Raw genomic sequence first — 16,524 nt, forward strand, 5'->3', positions numbered from 1 at the left:
TAACACCTTCCTTCATATTACTGAAGAAAAAAAAAGAAAAAGTCTTTCCCAGTCTTCAAGTTCTTTAATTTTATGACATGAACACTTTCTGCCTACAGGTATTTTGTATTGCATTATATGGTTTGCCAAAATATTATTTTATATATGTATATCCATTTCATTTTAAAATCCTTTTTGCATGTAAACAGAAAAATTAAGCTGATTGCTTGCAGGCCCCAGTCTGAACTGAAGAATTTATGTGTCCGGATTCTAGGTATAAGTTATTTACCAGCTTAGCCTCTGTACAAATTCGATTGACCCTCCTGAGACAGTTTGGCTGCTGAAGAGATAATAAGAAATCATTAATATTTTTATAATCTACACAATTTTAAAATATTTAAGAACATGCTGTCATGGCAATAACTGCTCATGTGATAGCAACTCCTAAAAATACTCCTGAATTCATTATATGATTAGCATATATGTGATTCCCAAAAGAACTATTTCTTAGAGTATTACTTTTGAGGGCCTACTTCCAGTGCATTAACGTTTTTGATGCTATAACATCACTGGAAGAAAGTCTGCTATGAACAGAGACATTTCCTTTGCAGAGAAGGGGAATCTAACTGATTTACATGATCAAACCCTTTTTAGTCCCTTGGAAAATCTGGTACCTCATAAAACTATCAACAAATTTGTTGTTTTTTATCAACAAAAGCAAACTTTCATCTATTTCTATTAAAAATGTCTTTAAAATCAGGCCAGAGTCATGGTTTCCAAAATGGTAGATTCAGCATTTAACTCACAGTAGCACTTACTCAAAATATTCAGGGAATTCTGCTGCTTTATTGGCATGCAGGATAAATAAAAAAATTGAGATCTCATTTAAAAATTGGCTTCCACAAGTATATTCTGATGTTCACCTGGAACAGCATGACATAATTTAAATGTGATTTTTATACACAAAGACAGAGTTTCAAAGCAAGGAATATAACTCCATACTAAATCATCATCAGTGCTTCACTTGTAAAAAGTTGCTTGCCTGAGCATTGTGTCAGTAGCTTAGTTATGTTCTTCTGCCTGACAGATGTGGAATAGTGTGTAACACTAAGACACTGTTGCAGTATAAGCTTGCCCAGCACTTTTCTGTTGGCAAAGTGCATTAATGGTAGAGCTGTCGCAAAGTATCCTGAGACAAATGTATATTAATAAGAATTGTCAGGTCTTGCTGGTTCATGGTGACTTTCTTTTTCATTTCGTAGAAGGGCAGTGATTAATGAAACCTCTGTATGTGGTATATGACTAGGGAAGAGAAGCCCAGCTTTCCAAATACAAGCAAGATCTCCCCATACGAGACATCAGGGATGAGCTGTGACTCACCAGCCAGAGAGCGAGGAGTGAGCGATGAAAAAGAAGTGGCTCATTTGTTGGAAACAAATTGCAAGAAATCACTGCTCCAGAACTGGATCTGCCACCTACATGATGTATGAGCCTTCAGACGCAGATGTCTCCTGAAGATATCTACAAACCGTACTCTAAATTAGTTTTATACCAGAAAAGCCACAATAATTCAGCTTTTCAGGACTGCCTTATCACAGTCCACCCATGTGACAGCCCTTGGACAAGATCCTCAGCCTGCTTTGTTCATTCTGAGTAAATGGGTTGGAGCAGAAAGGGGACTACCAGCTGCATGCTTGCTTATGTGAAGATTGCTGCAAGACAAGTATGGTGGCTATGCAAGGTGTACAGGAGAAGGTAGTACAAGAATAATGGAGGCAGTGTTGCAGCACTATCCAAACTAGCTGGCTGCAACAAGGCTTTTACCAGCACATACCAGAAGCCCTGTTGCAGCTGGCTAGTTTGGATTGTGCTGCGACAGCAGAGCTACAGAATACAGCCACTAACATTCGTACTTTGCCGTAAGACTCAGCTCTGCCTGAATTTCAAAGGGTCCTCATTTGACTTCTGAACTTAAAGCATTCATCTTTTCCAGGCACCTGGAGAGCCAGAGAACAGATTTTTACCATGTAGCTCTTCAGGAAGTCTTGTCCTTGAAGAGATGTGTTTCATCAAACCACCACAGTACTTAACACCTTTCCCTCGATCACTGTTCCTGTTTTGCAAGCCTCTGTGGCTTCCAAGCTGTTCTGCCAGTGATCAAGTGAAATGGAAAATCCAGAAAAAAAATCCCACTCTTCAGGATATGTCTTCTTTGGCAAAGGCAGCACAAACTTTCTCATATAAGCCTTGGCACTAAGGGGAAGAGAAATACAGACCCATTTTTTCCAAAGCTAAACAAGGTTCCTAGGAGCTCAAGTTATGCTGGCAGCGAACAAACTGTGCTGACAAGCAACTAGTCCTCAAGATTTCATGCATTTTCTGAAGAGGCCATAAAATAAATACCTGACTCAGAAAAATGTATATATGTCTGAAATCTCTTCACCCTTCGTAACCCATGCATTTTCAGGGGTTTAGGCAATCATACCTAAATGACCCTGCCTTTCAGACACTTGCTCCCCAGGTTTGCAGGGTTTCACCTACATAAGTACATTGAAGAAGACTTCTCTTTAATCTCTTTCTGGCCCCCTTAAGCTGTCTCTGTTGGCCTGACATTAAGAAATATGGCATATGACCCAAGTAATGCAAAAGCTGCATCCATCAGCATTTACTTTGATTTTCCTTTCATAAACAAATGCAAATCGGATAATACACCACAAAAGAAATAATATCTGAGCAATTATTTTAAATACTTTCCACATCTTCTAAGCACAAGTACAATTTTTAATAACAATTTTTGGCTAAATTACCTAAGCTAACAGTAACTTTGTCCAGCTGCTCTACCAAACTGATAGGTGCTCTCCTCTGTCACTGTAAGACGTACATGAAAACCTCAAACTGCATCAAATAAACAGCTCTGTGAAAAGTAAAATACTGAAAGATGCCTTGAAATGTGCTTGTGTATGAGAGATAATCCCTAAAAATATACTGATATATAAAAACTTCTGCCCATATATCTGTAATGCAGATGGCACCTTAAATTAGCTAGCTCATATTTTAAAGGGATTCTATGAAAAATAAGAAATGCAGATCACAACATTTTATTATCTTTATATTCTGTGAGTACTTGGAGAACATGCAGAAGAAAAATCTATCCCCGAGAGTGTTTTAATAAAGCCGATTATTTATACAGTTGTTTGAAAAGATGTGTCATACTGCTTATCTGAAATGTCACATTCACGTTCTCACCAGTATCAAAACACAGCTAACAAGGATTTTTCAAGCATGAATTTGAATGACTATAGTGACATCGAGCGGCCATCACCACTAACTGCTGCTGTGTTCTGCCGTGAAACCCCTGTTATAATGGTAATGCCAATGTGTTGACTTCAAATAGTGTGCAGTGCTAAATCAACTAGTACTGTTCGTACAGCAACTACAAAGGTGAATTCGTTATACATTGTCGATGTGCAGTTTAAATTCATAGTCAAGCGTTCTAAACATAATCCTGTGTACAATGTAGCAGAGCCCATAATATACTGACAAAAGCGCAAGCAGAATACGAAGGCAGAGCATCTGCCACAGGATGGGCTGCACCCTTAAAAGGTTGGCATCAAAAGCCTGAAGAATATGGCCCAAACCATACAAGCACTCACACACGTGCATAACGTCAGGCGTGTGACCAGCACCAAATTCTGTGGCTAATTTCTGTCTCCAGAAGTGCTCCCTCACCACTTGGTCCTGGTGCTTGCTTTGGCCCTGTTCAGCCCCTGAGCTGACGGGAGACCCACTCACGCCCACATGCCCTTGCTCTTCGAATACTTTATACCTGTGCAAAACCATTTGTGTCTGGAGGCTAGATGGGTGCCAGAGCACACCCCCCGACCAGTCCCCTTGCTCGGGTAATCTGAGAACCAGCATAGTGGTGAGTGCTCCCATGCCTCAGAAGCCAACCTTGGTGCAGCTGATGAAGTCACTGAGACTAGCTGCATAATTAATCATGCACATAAGCATTCAACTGGCTGGAGCCATATGCTTGGCATTTTGCGTGGCTAAGAGGGCTTCACCAGACATCAGCAGGACAAAGATCAGGGATAAAATGAATGCTCATGTTGTCTTTTTTGGTGCTTATTGAATCCACATTATGTTCCTGATCTGTTGCTTCTTTCTTCAACCCCTTTCCAATGCCCATGGCCACAGTATGACAGAAATTCTACTAAAGTTCTTCATATTTTTCAATTCTCTGTTACTTCTTTTTAATAGTTTGTTTTATTTCTACATTTAAAAGCACTCCTCCTTACTGCCTTTGCTGCTTACATGTTAAGGGTGTAGCCTTATCTGTGAAGGCAGACATCTCCTGGCAGTGACAACCTGGCAGAAACCACTGGAGCTTTTCACAGGTTTGGGTGCACATGTGTAGCTTTCATCCAGAGCACATCTCAGGTAATTATATACTCTCTGTTCAAACATACAACCATATCATGCCCTGCATCTGCAGGCCATGACTTTAACAGAAGGCTCTCCTCAGTATCTAGAGCTATGTTGAATGAACATGCTGAGTCCAATGCAAAGACTTTGATCTTCAGATTTCAAGGAAGGAGTGGTATTTTGTCTGTAAAATGTGCAGCAACTTCTGCATGTGGTGTGAGACTTTAGAGGAATTTGAAGAACAATGCAGGAAAGGAATTTCTTTTTATATAGTTGTAATAACAGCCCATGTGGATAAAGCAATTCCTTTCTCAAAGGCACACGGTGTGCACAAAATGTCCTGGTTCATTTGTTGTTTTCTTATTATGATGTCCCCAAGTCATTATTCACGGATGTGCTATATTGGAAAGAAACAATTTCCGTAGCATTCCTGCGAGAATACTAATTAAGACCACTACACTAATGGATATTTGCAAGGGAGCTTAAGCAGGTAAAAAACACTGGTGGGCTTTGGTACGTACACAACAAGCCAAGCTATCAGATGTCCTGCAACTGGGATGATTCTTGCATGGACCTGCAACAGTGTCCTGGAGCATCCCAGGGGACTGACAGAAGTAAATAGCACAGGAAAGAGGGAAGATGGCTCTGAAGCTCCCAAAGGATGTACAAGCTTGCCTTTTGTGGTGGATTGACCTTGGCCGAATGCCAAATGCCAATCTGTGACTCCCTCTCCTCAACTGGAAAGGTGAGAAAAAACATGATGAAAGATGTTTTTCTTGACCTTGGGTCAAGATAAAGAAAAGGGAGATAACTTAGCACATACTGTCAGGAGCGAAACAGACTCTACTTGGGGAAAATTAATTTCATTTATTACCAATCAAATAAGACTACGATAATGAGAAATAAAAGGAAATCTTAAACCACCTTTTCTGTGCCACTTCCTTCTTCCCAGGCTTAACTTCACCCCTGGCTTCTTTATCTCCTCCCCCCGACCTACGCAGGTGGATGGGGAAGGGGGGTTGCAGTTCATTACATATTCTTTGTGCCACTCCTTCCACCTCATATTGTCCCCTCCACAGGAGACAGTCCTCCACAACTTCTCCAACGTGAGTCCTTCCCACAGGCTGCAGTTCTTCATAAACTGCTCCAGTGTGGGTCCCTTCCATAGAGTGCAGTCTTTCAGGAACAGACTGCTCCAGTGTGGCTCCGCACAGGGCCATAAGTCCTGCCAGAAAAAGCTGCTCCAGCCTGGGTCCCTCTCCACAGGGCCCACAGGTCCTGTCAGGAGTCTCCTCTAGCATAGGCTCCCATGGAGCCACAGCCTCCCTTGGATGCATCTACATGCTGCAGTGTGCGGCCCTCCATGGGCTGCAGACTGGGTATGTGCTCCACCATGGAGAAATGGACAAATGGGAGAAATTTCCAAAATAACCTTGTAAACTTCTGGGCCAAGAAACACAGCATTGAGTGGGTGTATCACATCCTCTATCACCCACAAGCATCTGGAAACAATGAGAGATACAATGGACTGCTAAAACTATGTTGAGAAAGTTGGACATTGGGTCATGGAAACACCGGGATATAGATTTAGCAAAAGTGACATGGCTGGTTAACACCAGAGGATCTGCTAACCATCCTGATCCTGCAAACAAACTCCCAACAGGCTGGGGGAGGAGATAAGGTCCCCATAGTGCACACAGAGAAGTGGCTGAGGAAGGCAGTGTGGTTTACTCCTCCCCTGGGAAAGGCAAACCCATTTGTGGGATTATCTTTGCTCAAGGACCTGGATGTGCTTAGTTGGTAATGCAGAACGATGGGGACACCATCATCTTTGTGCTTCCTTGGAGAAAAAATAATCCATGGTGCGAATTGTATGTTGTAGGGAGTCATGTAGCAGGAACGATCTCAACCAACAAAGGGTGAGATTCAAAAGGACCTGGGTGAGTGCAACAATGACCCAAACCAAGCCACTGTTGGGGTCCAACAATTGAACATGCTGCTGCTACTGTCCTGAGAATTCACCTTGACAGATGAGGGCCAAATCATAGCCTGTTCTTACAAACATTTGAAGGAGTGGAGGAAGCCCATGGAATAGGAGAATAATATCTATATGTTACGGGACAGTTAATGAGAATGTATAAATCTGTATCTTCGGTACATAGTGATATAATTAAGATATAAAGAATCAATAACAGAGGCTGCAACTAAAGCAATGATTAACTCAACCTATTAAATAAGTTCACTGAGATGTAGCAAGCTTTCTGAGACACCTGGGATATAATAATAGGCAAGAGAAGTGGGATAACAGAGCATTATGGTCAAACCATATAGCACAGGGAACAAATGAAGCTATATAAGAACAAGTAGTGCACATGTTCCCCAAGAAAGTTCAGTTGAAGTTCACCAACTTGTCAGCCACCAGGAGTCTCAACAGACTCCAGGATAAAACCCCAGGAGCTAAGTGTGCATGTGCAAGTGTCTTATGCATATGTAAATCATTTTTGGGAAGTAGCTATAATATGTATTAGATTTTGGTGAAATATGATGAATGTGTGTTTTGTTGTAAAGTGAGGACGCTGGTCAGATAGGTGTGTATGATCTGAGATACTAATCTCCATGCACCCAGCACTGCAATAAAGAATGCCTGCCTTCTAAACTTGGAAAAGTCTAGAGGGTTTCCTTTGTGCTGGTTTTTCAGTATCACTAGTATAAGCTGTATTGCTAAGAAGGGATTTCAGTAATGAGAATTAGATACAAAACAATGGTTAGAAGATATAAAAATGTATTTAATTATGTGGACCTGAGGATGACACCAATGGTATGGAATAAAAATGGAGATTGTAGTAAGTATGGCTGGAATGCAGTCAACTTTCTCATAGAAGTCCTCATAGTACTTGCTTTGTATTTTTTAGCTAGAAAGATATTGATAACAAATCACCATTTTAGCTACTGCTGAGCATCAAGGCCACCTCTCCAAACCCACCACACCCAAAGGCCAGTAGGCTGGGGCTGGGCAAGATGTTGGGAGGGGACATAGCCAGAACAGCTGACCCAAGCTGACCAAAAAGATATGTCATACCAAATGGTGTTGTGCTCAGCAATAAAAGCTAAGCGAAAGCAGGAGCTCCCCTCAGAGAAATGTGCCCCAGGCCCTGGCAGCAGCCAGCCACCAGGTCAAGGCTCAGTCTTCCTGGTTGGCACTACAAGAGAGACCCCCCCACCAAAAGCCACAGCGCTGGGCAGCAAGATGACATGCCACACTGTGGTGGGTGCTCTGCTCCAGGTGCCAGAGCCTGCGGGGGAAGACTTGGTGCTTCCTGGTAGCGCCTGCAGCTGGCTGCTGGAGCAGAGTGGCCACCTGCAGCATGCCCCGGAAGACCCGGAGAACCAGCTCAGTACCCTTGAGACGGAGAGCTGCCTCCTGAGAAAGACAAGGTCTCCAGAAGTGTGCAAGGAGGCAGAGAGGCTCCAGCAGAAAAATGCCAAGCTAGCTGCCCTCACTGAGCAGCTGAGAGAAAGACGCAGGTTTGCAGGACACCATCAAGCACCTGATGAATACTCCAGTGCTACTGCCTATCCAAAGCTCTGCTGAGGAACTAGGCATGAAATAGTTTCCTCAACAGAGGACTGAGGAGAGGAGAGAGCCTGCTGGAGCTTTGCTGGCACAGAACTAGCGCAGTGAGGTCTCCTCACAGAAGGCAGCTGAGGACCTTCACACCCAACTGGCAGCAGACAGAGGACTCTGTTCTGTGAGCACCCTCAGCCAAAGGTGTGAGGACTTACCAAGCAGCTCACAGAGATAACAGATGAAAACACCAGGCTGGCTGAAGAAAATTCTCCCCTCCACAAGCAGATGTGCAGGGCAGAAAGGTTGCAAGATGAAAATGCTGACCTGAAGGGGCAACTACTGCAAGTGGCAGAGAAGAGAAATTCTGTCATCCAATCCTTCAGCTCTCTTCAAACCCAATGAGAAGATGCACAGCACAAACTGAAAGCCACGAGTGAAACGGCAGAAAGTACTCAAGCAGAAGTAAAAAGGGAGCACAAGGATACCATGCCACTGTTTCGAGCCCAGGTGACAGAAAACTGCAGAATCAGTTTCAGAGCCCTTCGGAGCCAGCTTGGGCAGAGGACAGTCCTGGGTCCTGCCTTTTTGCAGAGGACCCCACAAGTGAGATGGAAGAAACAGTAACAGGCAAACAGTCCATCATCCTGCAGGTTCTGGGAACAAAAAGGATTCACATCCTGCATATTTCTTCCGATATTTTATCTTTATTTTGAATATATACAGCACAATTACTACAATATAAATACTCTCAGTTTGAAGGTCATGTTCTAAACTAATTTGTATTTGATGCTCTTTAAACCTATTCTTTACAAAAGTTTTGAAAATTTGGTTTTGATAAATCTTCTGAGATATGAATCTATACTAGAGATTTACTTATTGGAAATATTTACACAGAAACATATTTGCTGTTTACCAAATCAAACAAAATTTCTCTTTTTAATTGAAGACCACAAGGTGGCATGTGAAACATACAGTAAACATTATTTAAAGAATACAGTAGAAAACTAGTATGCAGTTCTACTGGATGACTATTACCTGAAAAGTCAAACAGTTTTAAGAAGCAATCTAAATTTTTTGTGGGATTTTGTCTTTTTCAGTCCAAGCTCTTTGCATTGGAAAAGGAATAAGGTGCACAAGCCTTTTATTAACAAGGAGGGACTCTTCTTTCTAGTTTAAAAGTACATTAGGGCATTCCAATACAGACACTTCATTCTGCAGGTCACTTCAAATGCATTCCCAAACCCAAAAAATGTCTTTCTGCCCCATCCCAACTACCATCTCAGCCTGTCTGTGCTATTTTCCCCTGTTTATTGGTTAGCCGTGGTAACTCCAGGCCTGTAAATCTTGAGAGGCATTTCATATATTGACCAAGTGTCAATGATGGAAGACCCCACAGAAGAGGCCCATGTGTTCCTGCCTGGAGACTTGGGAAATGGTCCTATAGGCATTCAGACAATCTGAACCTGTACGACTGGTGTTTGGTACCTTGTGCATGCAGGCTGGTATACAGGGTCCTCATTTAATACCTGCTTTATATATATATTTTTCATTAAAATATTCCACCTTCATTGTTGGGTTATTTTTTAAAGATTTTTTCCAGAATTTACCCTCTCCTAAACTGTTACATTTGTGCTAAAAATATGCCTTACGTTATTCCCAGATGACACATGCTAACTACGTATATAAACAGGAAGAGAAGGCAATGTGTTTATGCTCTAAAACTGAGGAAATGGTTAAGAGGGTTGTTTGATTTTGGCTTACTATAAATTCCTCAAGACATAAGTACTGTTGCTAAAAGCCATAGACCTTCAACAGAACACTCATCAGGAATTACCTGCTCCCAAATGAGTTGCACTTACTAACAAAATGACTAAGGTTCGGAACATCAGTGAATGGGGTTGAATGTTGTAGTCCACAAGCACTAGGGAGGATTTATTTCTCTCTTTGGAATAAAAAAAAAGTATTACCATAACCATTAGTTTTATACAAGAAAAATTACCTTTCATTAAATGAAAGTGTATCTGTTGGAGATGGTTCAGAGTCACAGAATTTGGGCAAGACTTGACTTTGTTCAAGCCTGAAGGATTTCAAACCCAGAGCTGGAAACTAGGGCTATTGCTTCTATGGAGAATTCAGTCTTGTAGCGTACTAAGTATGCTCAGTTCCTACAAGTTGTAGCTTCTCATTTAGGCTGCATCTTAATTTGATTCCAAGACACTTAGGTGTTATCAAATAAACACGCCAACTTTTTACCCTTATTGAAGTGCCAGCAAAAAAAACCAAACCAAAACAAAACACAAATGTTTGACATCTTCAGCCCCCACCTGACTACCTGGTTCTATGCATCCATTTGATTACCTAGACCTCTCCTTGTAGTCTTGTAGTAAAGCAATGAACATTATCTTGCATGACTGTCATGACTGAAAGCTTGACAGCTATTTGGAGAGAATTGTAGTGATTCAAGCAACAGGGCAGATTTCCAGCAGATTATGTACTTCTGGGAACTGTGATTACAGACCTGAGAGATTTTTGACACTCTAGGTGGTGCTTTGCATCAAATCTGCCACAGTTGTATAACAGTTTAAATTTAAAAAGATAAAGGGAGAAAAATAAATTTTGCTCAAATGCACTGCTGAAAGTAAATTTTTCAGCTTGCTCTCAGCTGAAATAATTCTGGAGGAAACACCAAGAACATCAGCATTTTAGACTGAAAATCAAAATAAAAGTTAAAACTTAGAAGTAGGGGGAAGGGAGAAGCTGAAGCATTTGAGGAAATACCCCAGCCTAAAAAACTTAACATAGCCTGATCCTGAACATAGCAGACAACTGAATACCTTATACTACCTGTGTTAATAAATTAAGAGGTGTCAGGGAATCCTCCCAGGCCCTGGCACTCAAATCTGCTGCCAGAAGATAGTTCTGTTAGAAGTCTAGTCCCTTGGGAGAATAATCCCTTTTGGTTTATGAGAAATACCACTTTTCTAAACAATCCGTAAACTTCAGGAATTGGACCCAGTAACTATTCTGAACAGGCATTTCTGATGCAGATTCTCTGTTTTGGATGATTAACAGTCATCCCCTGCTAACTGGCCTCATTGCTAAGAAATGGTCCAGTACATGTTTAATTAATTAGCACGGATTCAGCACCTAGGATGCACCCGGGCTGCATGTGGCCCCAGAAAATCCAAGACAGCATGTGTTGAGAAAGGTACAGAAAAGCACCACAATGTTACTGTGTGCAAGCAGAATCCATCAAAATCTCCCACTCTTTCCCTTCCTCCTTCTTTATTGAGCATTTGTCTCTGCATTACTTCCACACAGATAGCTTCACTGGCTTCATGCAAAGCAAGTCGCTAGGAAGAGGACTGGCATCATAAAATTGCCTATGTCCCACAAGCAAGAGGAGAAAAGACGAAGCTCAGTGAAAACAGCCAATAAACGACAAAATGACTCTTGCATGAGGTGGCTTTGTTAAACTGCTAGTGCTGAAATGAAGTATCATTTATCTTCACAAAAGCACCAGTTTATCCTGACATTATACTTATGACATGCCATCACCAGCAGTAGCACAACACGGAACTAAAATCCCTGGTGACTCACAAGTATCGTACTCCCAAGCACTCCCTCCCTCCCTCCAAATGTCTAGAAAAGCTCCTAGCATTTTCTGCCCCTTGATTCAGTCAAGCTGGGTAGTGACCCCATATTGCAATAGCTGGATACAAGTACCCTCATGCAGATCTCTTAATGCAAAATTGTGTCAGCAGTCATCTAAAACAAGAGGTAATAATTTTCAAAAGAATTCAGATGTCCAGGAACAGCCCAGCTAGTGTGTGGCACATGTTAACAAGGAGGGGTTGGCCAAGGCTGGTAGGAGACTACACAGATGATTGCAAAGGGTGTTGGTTCCCACAGTGCTCAACTGTTGTAGCCCTCATTATTAATAGATCTGAGCAAGTGTACCATTGTATTACCAGGGTGGCAGCAGGCAAAACAGGATCTCAGCCAGAATCTAAACACCTAATATTTTGTTTCAGAAAATATCAGGACCAGAAATGATTTCTCACTGGTAAGAACAATTGAAGAAGTTACTACCACACTCCTTCAGTCCTGTAATGTAGGTAGTACAAAAAATTCAGACAAAATGTTCTGTTTAAAAAAGCTATTGCAAACCAAATACCCATTCTCTTTTCATATAAAGCTTGGAAAATCCACCAAAAAAACAAGGACAAAGGCACTGTGATTACTGAATCTGATCACTTATTTTCCAAACCAAGGTCCTTTATACAATCCTAAATATACAAATAAAATTCAGGGACTATCAAGAGTTAAAAGAAAAATAATGTCTTTTCCCCAAATGTTTCAGAATATTTAGTAGGTAACAGGGTGTGTCGTGTTTAAGTCCAAGAGTAAAAATATACTAAAGTTGTGTGAGAGATATAACGGCTAAATGTGTGAGTCCATGTTCTGACTATTGCAATGTTTTTATATTACTTCATATGATCATGTAAATAATTTTATCTAAGTGATACAGATTAGTGTATTTAAGATTAGCATTTTCCTGTCCTCAGGTGGGTCATATCCAGTAAATCTTGATGATGGGTATTAAATGTTACATGTTCACAAGAAATTATATTCGTGACCTGGACAAATGTTCAGTTATCTTTACAATACATAACCACTTTCAATATTTGATTTTAATCACTCACCATTTACTTTTTTACTACCTTGCTAAAAATACAGCAGCTTGCTATACAACCCTCCCCAAATTTTGTGGGCAAGGTAATAATTCCATTTTGCTGAGCCTGTCATTTAAAAACCTGCCATAAAAACAATCCTACTTGCAGAATACCTGTAAATATCACCCAAAAGAAGGGGAGAAAAAAAAATCTAAAAAAAACCAAGGAAGGGCTCTGACATGCCAAAACACGCCAAAGTATAGTTGTAGTTATGAGGCAGGACAGATGGTGACCATCACAGTCCTGGTACCACTGTTTGGTGGGAGCTATTAGTAGCTGTCCTCTCTGAATAGTGCATCACTTCATATGGGAAGCACAGCACAGCTGAGGTGGAAGAATATGATGCACAGTTAGATCTCTTCCCAGCTCTTTTTCAGATAGGTCACAACTAGCTGACATATCCAGACTGAGATCCATCCTTAAGCCCAACACACAGTCATACCCTAAGTGTTTGATACAGCCCACTGGTTTTGATAATCTTCCACAAGTCAAAAATTCAAAGAAGAAACCAAGAGGCAGCTGTCTACAATCATAAGGAAGAACTTTGAATATGAAAAGTACTTTTTTATTCTTATGTCCATTAGATAACAAGTAATGTGAAAGTCACAGCTTGCTGTACCAGGTCATTTATCACCTGACATAACGAGACAGAGGACGAATTAAAGATTACATCACCTGCTCCTTCAAATGTAGCAGCAGCATTGCTAGAAACAGTGTAGCCTTAATTAGGCCCAAATACAGTTTATTGCATAAATAACATATTAAAAGGTGATTATCAGATAATCTACCAGTTCCTTTTATTAGTATACTATGCATCTTCTCTACTGTCAACTGCACATTTCAAATTACAGTCCGTTAGGAGCTGTGCTTTGCTAAAGCCCTCTGCAACAACAAGCAAAGCTTTCTGACGTGGTCTGACAAGCCAGCCCCAGGAACAGGACAAAAACACAAACCTACTTCTTCCCCAGTCCCATGCTCAGGCTCTGGGACCTAGACTCTGACTTTCTGATCCGCATTCTTTCTTTATCCCAGGATTATTCAGACAGAAATAATCAAGTTAATTTATCCAGAAAATCTACTTGCACACTGCTTTAGAATTTATCACAGATTTAACTCTGCAATGCAATTCCAGAAAACTGGGGTGGAAAATGCCAGTGCTTTGAGATACAGATAAGCTCATGTTTCTTCTAAGCATTGGATCGCACCAACACCACCAGACGGGAACACACAAATTAGCACTAGCACAAGCAGCTTTACTACACATTGTCTCCATCACCCTTCTCTTCTTGTAATGACTGCACCTTTGAGGAGTCCATCGCATACTCTTCACTGACGAGGGAGCTGCACTTCCTCTGTGACTGAAGTTTGAGCTGCCACTATGGTTGCATAAGCAGACAGATGTAGTTTTACAAGAAAATGCTTATTTTCTCAATCTTCAGCATACTGAAAGCATAAAAAACTAAGCAGAGTGTACCATTTAGCCACTGACTATCCTTAAATCTGCCATTGATTCTTCCTGCAGGTCACTTTGCACACATTACAAGAATGGATCCTGCTTACAGTTAGAGATACCAAAGGGATTTAAAATAAAAATCAGTAACAATGAAAACAATAATGTTTATCCTATGATGTATAACTTTTTATATGTGATGATCTGCTGAAACAAGTCTTACACTGATTGAGAAATATAAAGTGATTAAAATCAATTGTATGTAATGAGTAGTGAGTGTAATGCAGGTCTCCCAGATATGAGGCTACGACCCAATTTCTAGTTGGAAATAGAAAGTCAACAGGTATTGTTACATCGCTTTCCCAAACACCATTACAATATTGTTTTAAAGTCAATTACATAGTTAATCTAAAAATCAGAACACCACATATAATACTTCAATTGACATCACATCGTATTTTAGTTTTACAAGTTAACAGTGTCAACACAATCTCAACAATATTTTAAAGCTTTAATTTGCACTGAAATTACTTTGTATTTCTGCTGCAGTTTATGCCACATAACTTCAACAATGAAACCTTTAAGCCTGCTGTGATGTCACTTATGGAATTTGAGAGAATGCCTTTTAATATACTAATGAAAATAAAGAGGGGTTTCCAGAAACAGTAATTATTTACTCTAGTTTTACCCTCAGAAGCCCCTCTTTGTCTTGGGAGCTCCAAGTCACAACTTTGTATTTTTGGAACTTCTGGTTTGGTGTGTCAAAACACCACAGTACTACAGCCACAGAACTCATCTCAAATGGAGCATTCTTCTGCCCTTACTGCCCTTACAAAATTCCTAAAGATCTGCAGAAAGAAGTAACTAACCACTTATTCCTGTTATTCACCCTGTATTCCTTTACTGTGGTGAAAATGTCAATACCGCTTCCACTCAACTCACAGAAACTGACCCCGTGCTGTCTTAGCATGGTGCAAAACCCACTGACATAAGCCGAAACTGACCGGCCCTTTAGCCAATACAAAACAGTATACTTTAGAATATATACATTGTAACAACACGTGGCAATACTCTTGGCACTGTTACCCTTTATAATCACAATATTTTCCTAAGCGAATACACTTAGAACTACAAATAAAAGTGAAATCAACCAGTACAAGGCAAGAAGATGAGCATTTATTTTTTTTTTTATCTTGAACTTTTTAGTATAGTGACATTCAGAATCTCATGGGAGGGAAATACCGTAAGTATGCATTTGCACAGTGGCTTTGTAGTACACGCCTACAGTGTGTGTCCATTACATATTATTTTCTTTAGGAAACAAAATCTTTCTTATGTATCAAAGTTGAAATAGTATGATAAATAGTACTACTGACATGGTAAATAGAGAGAAGGATGTGCATAAACAGATACCCAAAACCTGTGTATTGCAAACACTGCATCACAATTACACGTCTGGGAAACCACCTAGTGTGTCCAAAGGACGCAGGCGAAATGAAAACTGAAAACACAGTAAGTCAGTACTTGCTTCATGCAGAGTATGTTAGTAGTGCTGCATCATTTGGAAGATATAAACTGTTCAAGATGTAAAAAATCGGAAAAACATAGCAAAGCTGTCTAAAATACTAGGACCTAGACAGAACTGAAAAATAATTGCCATGCCTTGAAGTGCATGCTGCGAAATACTGCACGGTACCCTAGCCTGAGAACTTAGGCCCTTTCCCTCATTCTCTGGTCTATATCCACTACAGGGAGAAAAGAGGAGAGGTGAGAAGTCCCTGACTTTTAGCCCAAGATCCATAGACATGGGAAGGTGAGGGATTTGTTCCATTTACCTCTATTTCATCCTGCTTAACTGTCACTCCTTGTCAAAAGCTACAGGCTATTAACATTAAATTAAGGCATTTTTTCAGTCTACGAGAACTTGACTTGGTGAACAGGCCTTGCAAAACCTTCCTTCGTAACCCTCGCGTAAAGCTATTGCAAACTCATCAGCTGATCAGGCAGCTGGCTCTGAGCCGGGGTAAGGGTGAACTTGCGCTTTCTGGAAATTTCGAAATTACCTTTTTGAAATGCCGCTATAATGAGAAATCTTCCTAGGACAGCCACAGAGAAGACAAGCGAGTGCAAGTGCGAAGTCTCCTCTCCCTTCACCTGAGCGATGAACACCCACCCGGAGCGGCACAAGCCACAGCTCCGGAGGGCGGCGCTCCCTGCCGGGCCCGGCCCTGCCGTCCCGCATCGTTTTTCGGGAAGAGAAATGGCACATCCCCGCCCGCCGCCCGGACGGAGGGGGAGGTTCCCCCCTCTCCCCCTCCTCTCGCCCGGGGGATACCTGCCGGCACGACGCCCCCGCTCCCCCGAAG

At 41.2% G+C, this 16,524-nt stretch overlaps 1 long non-coding RNA gene across 7 annotated transcripts in view; it reads right to left on the bottom strand.

Moving 5' to 3' along the window:
* LOC121085639 overlaps positions 1-16,492 on the bottom strand; it is a 35,907-nt gene extending 19,415 nt beyond the window's left edge. For all 7 annotated transcript variants that reach the window (XR_005827138.1, XR_005827136.1, XR_005827140.1 and 4 more), the window contains exon 1: positions 16,222-16,492. This is a non-coding gene — a long non-coding RNA (uncharacterized LOC121085639). The remainder of the gene's footprint in view (positions 1-16,221) is intronic.
* Between the last annotated feature and the right edge of the window lie 32 nt (positions 16,493-16,524).

Source organism: Falco naumanni, chromosome 3 (assembly GCF_017639655.2).
Source record: "Falco naumanni isolate bFalNau1 chromosome 3, bFalNau1.pat, whole genome shotgun sequence".
Lineage (NCBI taxonomy): Eukaryota > Metazoa > Chordata > Aves > Falconiformes > Falconidae > Falco > Falco naumanni.